General features: G+C 47.6%; 1 protein-coding gene across 1 annotated transcript in view; it reads left to right on the top strand.

Annotated features, from left to right (window-relative positions):
- LOC102474069 (long-chain fatty acid transport protein 1) overlaps positions 1 to 8,301 on the top strand; it is a 34,286-nt gene that overhangs the window by 3,348 nt on the left and 22,637 nt on the right. The window lies entirely within an intron of this gene.

The following is an 8,301-nucleotide window of genomic DNA, read 5'->3' as shown; positions in this document are numbered from 1 at the left end:
GAGAAACACTGTGTGTGTGTGTGTGTGTGTGTGTGTGTGTATGTGTGCCCAAGATCCCAAAATGATGAAGAAATGGAGAAGGGATTGTAGCATGACCATTCCTCCTAGGGGGTGCTTTTTTTCTTTCCCTCCCACTCTCTATCTCTCTCCAGCGAGTACACATACCTGGTAACAATTTTTTTTGTAAAAATGAATTATTTATTTAATTTTTATTCGTTCATTCATTTTTTAAAATTTATTTTTAAAAGAATTATTGTTTTCTTTCTTTCTTCCTTCCTTCCTTCCTTTCTCTCTCTCTCTCTTTCTCTCTCTTTCTTTCTTCTTCCTATGAATCTGAGCAGAGAGGGACAGCAGCAGAGAAAGAGAAGGAAAGTGAAAAAGCAAGCTGCCAGGTTCAGGATTCGAACCATAGTCAGCCATGTGGGAGTCCAGCACCCTTAACTCCCATGCCACCTGCCGGCCCCCATGTTCATTTTTGTATTTATTTATTTTTTGGAGAGATTTTTGCTATTGGGCGCGTGCGTTCGCCGGACAGAGAGAGACAAAGAGACAGAAAGCGAGAGATCACGCCCCCAGGGGGGAATGACCATGCTGCAGTCCCTTCTCCTCCATTCTCCTCTCAGGATCTTGGGCATGCACGCACACGCACCCAGCGTGAGTTTAAGCCACCAGGTCCGGGACGCGAACCTCGGTCGACTACATGGGAGTCCAGCGACATAGCCATTATGCTAACTGCTGGTTCCCGTATTTTTTAAAGAGTTATTTATTGAATTTTCTTCTCCTTTTTTAAAAAAAATTTGACCAGAGAGAGAGAAAGTGAGAAAACAAGCCACCAAGCCCGGGACTCAAATTGTGGTTGGCCATGTGGGAGTGTCCAGAGTCTTAACTACCGCGCCACATGTTGGTCTCGTTCATTCATTTTTTAATTTGACCAGAGGCGGACACGGAGAGAGAGGGAAAGTGCGAAAGCAAGCTACCAGGTTCAGGATTTGAACTGTAGTTGGCCATATGGGAGTGTCCAGCGCCTTAACCACCATACCACCTATTGGTCCCCACCTGGAAGCAAATTTAAAAAAAATGTATTTGTTCTGGTTTGGGGGGAGTACACTTCTTTTTTTGAGAGAGAGAGATTTTTGCTATAGGGTGCGTTCGCTCGCCAGATAGACAGAAACAGAGAGACAGAAAGCGAGAAATCACCTCCCAGGGGGATGGCCACACCGCAATCCCTTCTCCTCCATTCTCCTCTCAGGATCTTGGGCACACACGCACACGCACCCGGCGTGAGTTTTAAGCCACCGGGTCCGGGACACGAACCGCGGTCGACTACGTGGGAGTCCAGCGACATAGCCATTACACTAACTGCTGGTTCCCATAAGATAGTTCTTAAAAAGAAAAAGAATTATTACTTAGCTTGACCAAAGAGAGACGGGGTGGAGGGGGTGTAAAAGCAAGCCACCAGGTCTGGGACTTGAACTGCTGTCAGCCATGTGGGAGTCCAGTGCTCCAGCCACCACACCACCTGGCAGGTCCCAGTTCCTGAATGCATTTGAAGGGTGAAGAACCTGAGACTCAGAGAGAGATGGGCATGGTGCAGAACTGGGAAGAGGTGACTGGCTCTGAACTTGCTAAGACCTCTTCTTTCTACTTGAGCTTCTGTCTCTCCCTACTGGGTCCTTTTTTCTTTCTTCTCTCTCTCTCTCTCTCTCTTTTTTTTTTTAAGAGAGATTTTATTTGTTTTAAGGCATGTGCACTCTCTGGAAAGACAGACAGAGATAGAGAGATAGAAAGTTAGGAATCACACCCCAGAGGGATGCCCATGCCATAATCCTTTCTCCTCCAGTCTCCTCTCAGGATTTTGGGCATGCACGCACACGCACCCGGTGTCAGTTTTTTGTCTTGGTTTTTTAGCAGTTTTTGCTATAGGGCACGTGCGCTCACCAGAAAGACAGAGAAAGACAGACAGAAAGCGAGAAATCACCCCCGGGGGGGATGACCACACCACAATCCCTTTTCCTCCATTCTCCTCTTGGGATCTTGGCCATGCACGCACACGCGCCTGGCGTGAGTTTAAGCCACCGGGTCCAGGACTTGAACCACAGTCTGCTACATGGGAGTCCAGCGACATAGCCATTAGTCCAACTGCTGGTCCCAACTCCGGGAGATCTCTTGATGGGATCCTGTAACCTTCCCATGTAGGTCAGCCCCAGCAGGATGCCATGTGTTTTTTAAAAAATTATTTTATTTATTTAATTCCATTCATAATTATTATTTTTTAATTTCGACCAGAGAGAGAGAGAGACAGAGACAGGGAAAGAAGTGAGAAAGCAGGTCACCAGGTCCAGGAGTTGAACTGTATGCGAAAATCCAGCGCATTTAACTACCACGCCACCTGCCGGCCCTTTCTCCTTTTTCTTAAAGTTTGTTCATATATTGGGAGCAGCAGATAGTGTAATGGTTACGTCTCTGGACTCCCACGTAGTCGACCATGGTTTGAGTCCCAGACCTGGTGGCATAAAACTCACGCCGGGCGTGTGTGCGTGTGTGCCCAAGATCCCGAGAGGAGAATGGAGGAGAAGGGATTGTGGCATGGCCATCCTCCCTGGAGGGGTGATTTCTTGCTTTCTGTCTCTGTCTCTCTCTGTCTGTCTGGCGAGCGCACGCACCCTATAGCAAAAACCTCTCCAAGAATAACTAACTAACTAAATAAATAACAAAAAAGAATAGAAGCTTCCAAAAAAGAAAAAGATGAAAGATTAGAAGCTTCCTGTGGGGCCAGCAAGTGGCAGGGTGGTTAAAGGCACTGGACTCCCACATGGCCAACCATGGTTCAAGTCTCGGACCTGGTGGCTTGTTTTCTCACTTCCTCTCTCTCTCTCTCTGTCTCTCTCTGATCAAACTGGAAAATAATAATGATGATAATAATAAATAAAGTTAAATAAAATAATTCTTTAAAAAAAAAAAAAGAAACATTAGAAGCTTCCTAGGGCTAGCCGGTAGCATAGCAGTTAAGGCGCTGGATCCCACATGGCCAACCATGGTTCAAGTCTCGGACCTGGTGGCTTGTTTTCTCACTTCCTCTCTCTCTCTCTCTGTCTCTCTCTGATCAAACTGGAAAATAATAATGATGATAATAATAAATAAAGTTAAATAAAATAATTCTTTAAAAAAAAAAAAAGAAACATTAGAAGCTTCCTAGGGCTAGCCGGTAGCATAGCAGTTAAGGCGCTGGACTCCCACATGGCTGACCACGGGTCGAGTCCTGGAACTGCTGGCTTGCTTTCTCACTTTCCCTTTCTCTCTCTCTCTCGCGCTCTCTCTCTCTGGTGAGCGCATGTGCCCTATAGTAAATTAAAAGGTAATAACAATAAATAAAATTAAATAAATCTATTAAAAATAGGAAAACAATAGAAAGAATAGATGCTTCTTGGACCAGCCGTTGGCCTAGTGGTTAAGGAAGCTTGATCCCTGGGAACCAGCAGTTAGCATAATGGCTATGTCGCTGGACTTCCATGTAGCTGACCGCGGTTCGCGTCCCGGACCCGGTGGCTTAAACTCACGCCAGGCGTGTGTGCATGTGTGCCCAAGATCCCGAGAGGAGAATGGAGGAGAAGGGATTGCGGCGTGACCATCCCCCCTGGGGGGTGATTTCTCGCTTTCTGTCTCTCTGTCTCTCTCTGTCTGTCCTGTGAGCGTATATCTGGCTATGGCAAACATCTCTCTTAAGCGGGCCAGCAGGTGACGTGGTGGTTAGGGAGATGGGAGAAAGTGAAAAAGCAAGCCACCAGGTCTAGGACTCGAACCCTGATAAGTTATGTGGGAGTCCAGCGTCTTTAACCACCGTGTCACCTGCAGGCCCCTTAAATAATTATTTTAAAAAATCTGCCTTATAGGGCCAGCAGGTGGCGTGGTAGTTAGAGTACTGTTCTTCCACATGGCCAACTGTGGTTCAAGTCCTGGACCTGGCAGTTTTCTGTCTCTGTCTCTCTCTCTCTCTCTGATCAAATGAAATAATAATTAATGAAATTAAGTAATTTTAAAAAAATCTTTCTTATATGCACTGAGGCACAGAGAAGGGAGACCATCCACTCGGAAACTCACGGCCTGAGAGGGCCAGGGCTTTGGTGTCTGCATTCTTAGCCACTGTACAGTGTTGGGGTCATGGCCATGGGGACTAAATTTAGACCTCGGGTTCCGAAAACATTTCCGTACCTCGCCCCGATTCTCCTCGCACGCCCTGTATTCATGTAATCTGATCACATTCATCCTTGTTCATTTCTTCCTGCCCCGGAGTCCTGGGACTCGGGGCAGAAAGAGCCGAGGGGGTGAGAAAAGGTCCCCGGGGAGGCGAGTGGACAGTGGCGTCTTTGTCCCCGGAGTGGGGGTGGCTTGATCTTTTGCCACGGTTGGCCACTCAGGCATATGGCTGAAACTGAGAACTGGGATCCTTTGCCCGCCGCGTGGGTGTCCTCCAGAGGGACAGAGAGACGGGAGTGCGTGTCTGTACTGACACACCCCAGAATTTATCAGTGGGGGACCCTGTGGCCTAACCCTGCCTTGACCAGCACCTCGGAAGACATGGTCCTTGTGGGGGCTGGCAGGTGGCGTGGTGGTTAAGGGCTCTGAACTCCCACATGGCCGAACGCGGTTCCAGTCCCAGACCTGGTGGCTTGCTTTCTCACTTCCTCTCTCTCTCTCTTTCTCTATCCTTCTGTGGTCAACTTAAAAACGGGGCCAGCAGATGGAGTGGTGGTTAAAGGCGCTGGACTCCCTCATGGCCAATCATGGTTCAAGTCCCGGACCTGGTAGCTTTGTCTTTCTCTCTCTCTCTCTTTCTCCCTGGTCAAATAAAAAAATAATAAAGTTAAATAAAATAATTCTTAAAAAAGTAAATAAAATAAGATTAAATAAAATAAAAATTATTTTATTTAGGGGCCGGCCGGTGGCATGGTGGTTAAGGGCACTGGACTCCTACATGGCTGACTGCAGTTTGAGTCTTGGACCTGGCAGCTTGCTTTCTCACTTTTTCTCTCTCTCTCTCTGTCCTTCTCTGATTTAATTAATTAATTAAAAATTCTTTCATTTAATTTATTTATTCATAATTTATTTTAATTTGCCCAGAAAGAGACACAGAGAGAGAAAGAGAGAGAGAAAACAAGCCAACCAAGCCACCAGGTCCGGGACTTGAACTGTGGTCAGTCATGTGGGAGTGTCCAGCAGTACCTTCCTCACCACACCACCTGCTGGTCCCAAAATAAAATAATCCTTTAAAAAAATAAATAAAGACATAGTCCTTGTGGCTCCAGGTTATGGAGGTGGACATGGGAACAATTAAAACCTTATTAATTAGGCCAGCCTCACCGTCTAGTGGTTAAAGGGGTCATAACCCACATGTCTGACTGTGGTTCTAATCCTGGCCCCTGCACCTTGAAAAATACGCCAGCAGGACCAGCAGTCAGCGTAATGGCTATGTTGCTGGACTCCCACGTAGCCGACCACGGTTCGAGTCCCAGACCCGGTGGCTTAAACTCACGCCGGGCGTGTGTGCGTGCGTGCCCAAGATCCCGAGAGGAGAACGGAGGAGAAGGGATTGCGGTGTGGCCATCCCCCCTGGGGGGTGATTTCTCGCTTTTTGTCTCTCTGGTAAGCACATGTGCCCTATAGCAAAAATCTCTAAAATAAATAGAGACAGAGAGACAGAGAGACACTCCAACGGGGTCTGCATCCAGGATCCATCCATCCAGCCCGGCGAGCTCAGGGAAGACCCAGGAGGCAAACCCAGGACCTTCTCTGTGTGTGTCCACGGTGTTACCGCTGTGCCTCTCCCTGGCTCCATAAACAGCCAACTTAATTTTGTTGTTGTTGTTGTTATAGGGCGCATATACTCGACAGAGAAAGACAGAGAAAGAGAGAAGGAAAGAAATTATCCCCCCCCACACACACACACACATACACCCAGGGGATGGACCTGCTGCACTCCCTTCTCCTCCATTTTCCTCTTGGGATTTTGGGCATGCATACACACACACCTGGCATGATTTTCAAGCTACCAGGTCTGGGAATTGAACCGTGCACTGAGCCATGTGGGATCCAGCTGCCCCAATCTCTATGCTGTATGTTAGACTCAACAACTTTTCTTATTTGTATTTTGATATAAGGCACATGTGCTCAGTGGCGAGAGAGACAGAGAGGGAATAAGCACCTTCCTCCCCCCCCCAGAGGGAATGGCTCCAATCCCTTCTCCTCCCCCCTGCTTTTTTTTTTTTTTTTTTTTAAGAATTATTTTGTTATTTATTCAACCATTCATTTTAATTTGACCAGAGAGAGACATGGAGAGAGAAAGAGGGAGAGTGAGAGTGAGAAAGCAAGCTACCAGGTCCAGGACTCGAACCGTAGTTAGCTTTGTGGGAGTTTCCAATACCTTAACCACCACGCCATCTGCTGGCTCCCCCATTCTCCATTTTTTAATAGCGCTTTTGCTATAGGGCATATGCGCTTGGCAGCGACATGAGACAGACAAAGAGACAGAAAGTGAGACATCACCCCCCACAGGGGATGGCCACACCACAATCCTTTCTCCTCCAATCTTCTCTCAGAATCTTGGGCACGCACGCACACACACACACAGCATGAGTTTCAAACCACAGGGTCCGGGACTCGAACCGCAGTCGACTACATGGGAGTCCAGTGATGTAACCATTATGCCATCTGCTGGTCCTGATTCTCCTTCTAGAATTTGGGCATATACATACACGCACCCAGCATGTTTCTCAAGCCATCAAGTCTGGGACACAAACCCCACAGTCAGCCATGTAGGATCCAGCCACCTTAAACACCATGCCACAGCCTGGGACAGCCACTTTTGTTTTCTTCATTTTCTTTTTTTTTAAAGAATGATTTTTGTCATAATTATTTTTTTTTAATTTGACCAGAGAGAGACAGAGAAAGAGAGGGAAAGTGAGAAAGCAACCTCTAAGTTCAGAACTCAAACCACAGTTGGCCGCGTGGGAATCCAGTACCTTAACCACCACGCCACCTGCTGGCCGCTGTTCTTCATTTTTTTTCTTTTTCTTTTTTTTTCTGTTTTTTGGAGAGGTTTTTGCTATAGGGCACGTGCGCTCTCCAGAAAGACAGAGAGAGACAGAAAGTGAGAAATCACCCCCCAGGGGAAATGGCCACACCGCAATCCCTTCTCCTCCATTCTCCTCTCGGGATCTTGGGCACACACGCACACATGTCCGGCGTGAGTTTAAGCCACCAGGTCCGGGACTTGAACCACGGTCTACTTCATGGGAGTCCAGCGACATAGCCATTACGCCAACTGCTGGTCCTGCCGCTGTTTTTCTTTTTAATTTGCTATAGGGCGTGTATGCTCACAGAGGGAGAGAGGAGGAGAGAGAGTGAGAACTCCCCCACTCCCAGCCAGGGGGATGGCCATGCCACAATCTCTTCTCCACTCTCTTCTTAGGATTTTGGGCACATTGGGCACATATATACCCAGTGTATTTTTATTTATTTATGTGTTTGTGGAGAGATTTTTGCTATAGGGTATGTGCGCTTGCAGGAGAGACAGAGAGAGATTAAAAGCCACAAATTACCCCCCGGGGGACTGGCCATGCTGCAATCTCTTCTCCAGTCTTGGGATTTGGGGCACACATGCACACCTACCCAGTGTGAGTTGCAAGCTCTGGGTCTGGGACTCGAACTGCGGTTGGCCATGTGGGAATCCAGTGATGTAAACATTGCACCATGTGCTGGTCCCTCCAGCATGTTTTTCAAGCTGCTGGGTCCAGGACTTGAACTGTGCAGTCAGCCATGTGGGATCCAGTGCCTTAACCTCCATGCCACTAGCTGACCATGCATGCTTTTTGATACCATGCTACTCTTGTTTCATAATGGCATACGTCTTTTTATATCAGCAAAGATACTAATGACATTATTATTATTATTATTGGAGAGGTTTTTGCTATAGGGCACGTGCGCTCACCAGACAGACAGAGAGAGACAGAAAGCGAGAAATCACCCTCCAGGGGGGATAGTCACGCCGCAATCCCTTCTCCTCCATTCTCCTCTCGGGATCTTGGGCACGCACGCACACGCGCCTGGCGTGAGTTTTAAGCCACTGGGTCCGGGACTCGAACCGCGGTAGACTACGTGGGAGTCCAGCGACATAGCCATTACGCTAACTGCTGATCCCCTCGCTTGTGTTTTTTTTCTATTTAAAAAAATTTGTTTTAGAGGGAACCAGCAGTTAGCGTAATGGCTATGTCGCTGGACTCCCACGTAGTCTACCGCGGGTCGAGT

This window comes from Tupaia chinensis, unplaced genomic scaffold (assembly GCF_000334495.1).
Source record: "Tupaia chinensis unplaced genomic scaffold, TupChi_1.0 Scaffold000201_1, whole genome shotgun sequence".
Taxonomy (NCBI): domain Eukaryota; kingdom Metazoa; phylum Chordata; class Mammalia; order Scandentia; family Tupaiidae; genus Tupaia; species Tupaia belangeri.
The sequence above is the reverse complement of the archived record's forward strand: the minus strand, read 5'-3'. Positions and strand labels throughout refer to the sequence as shown.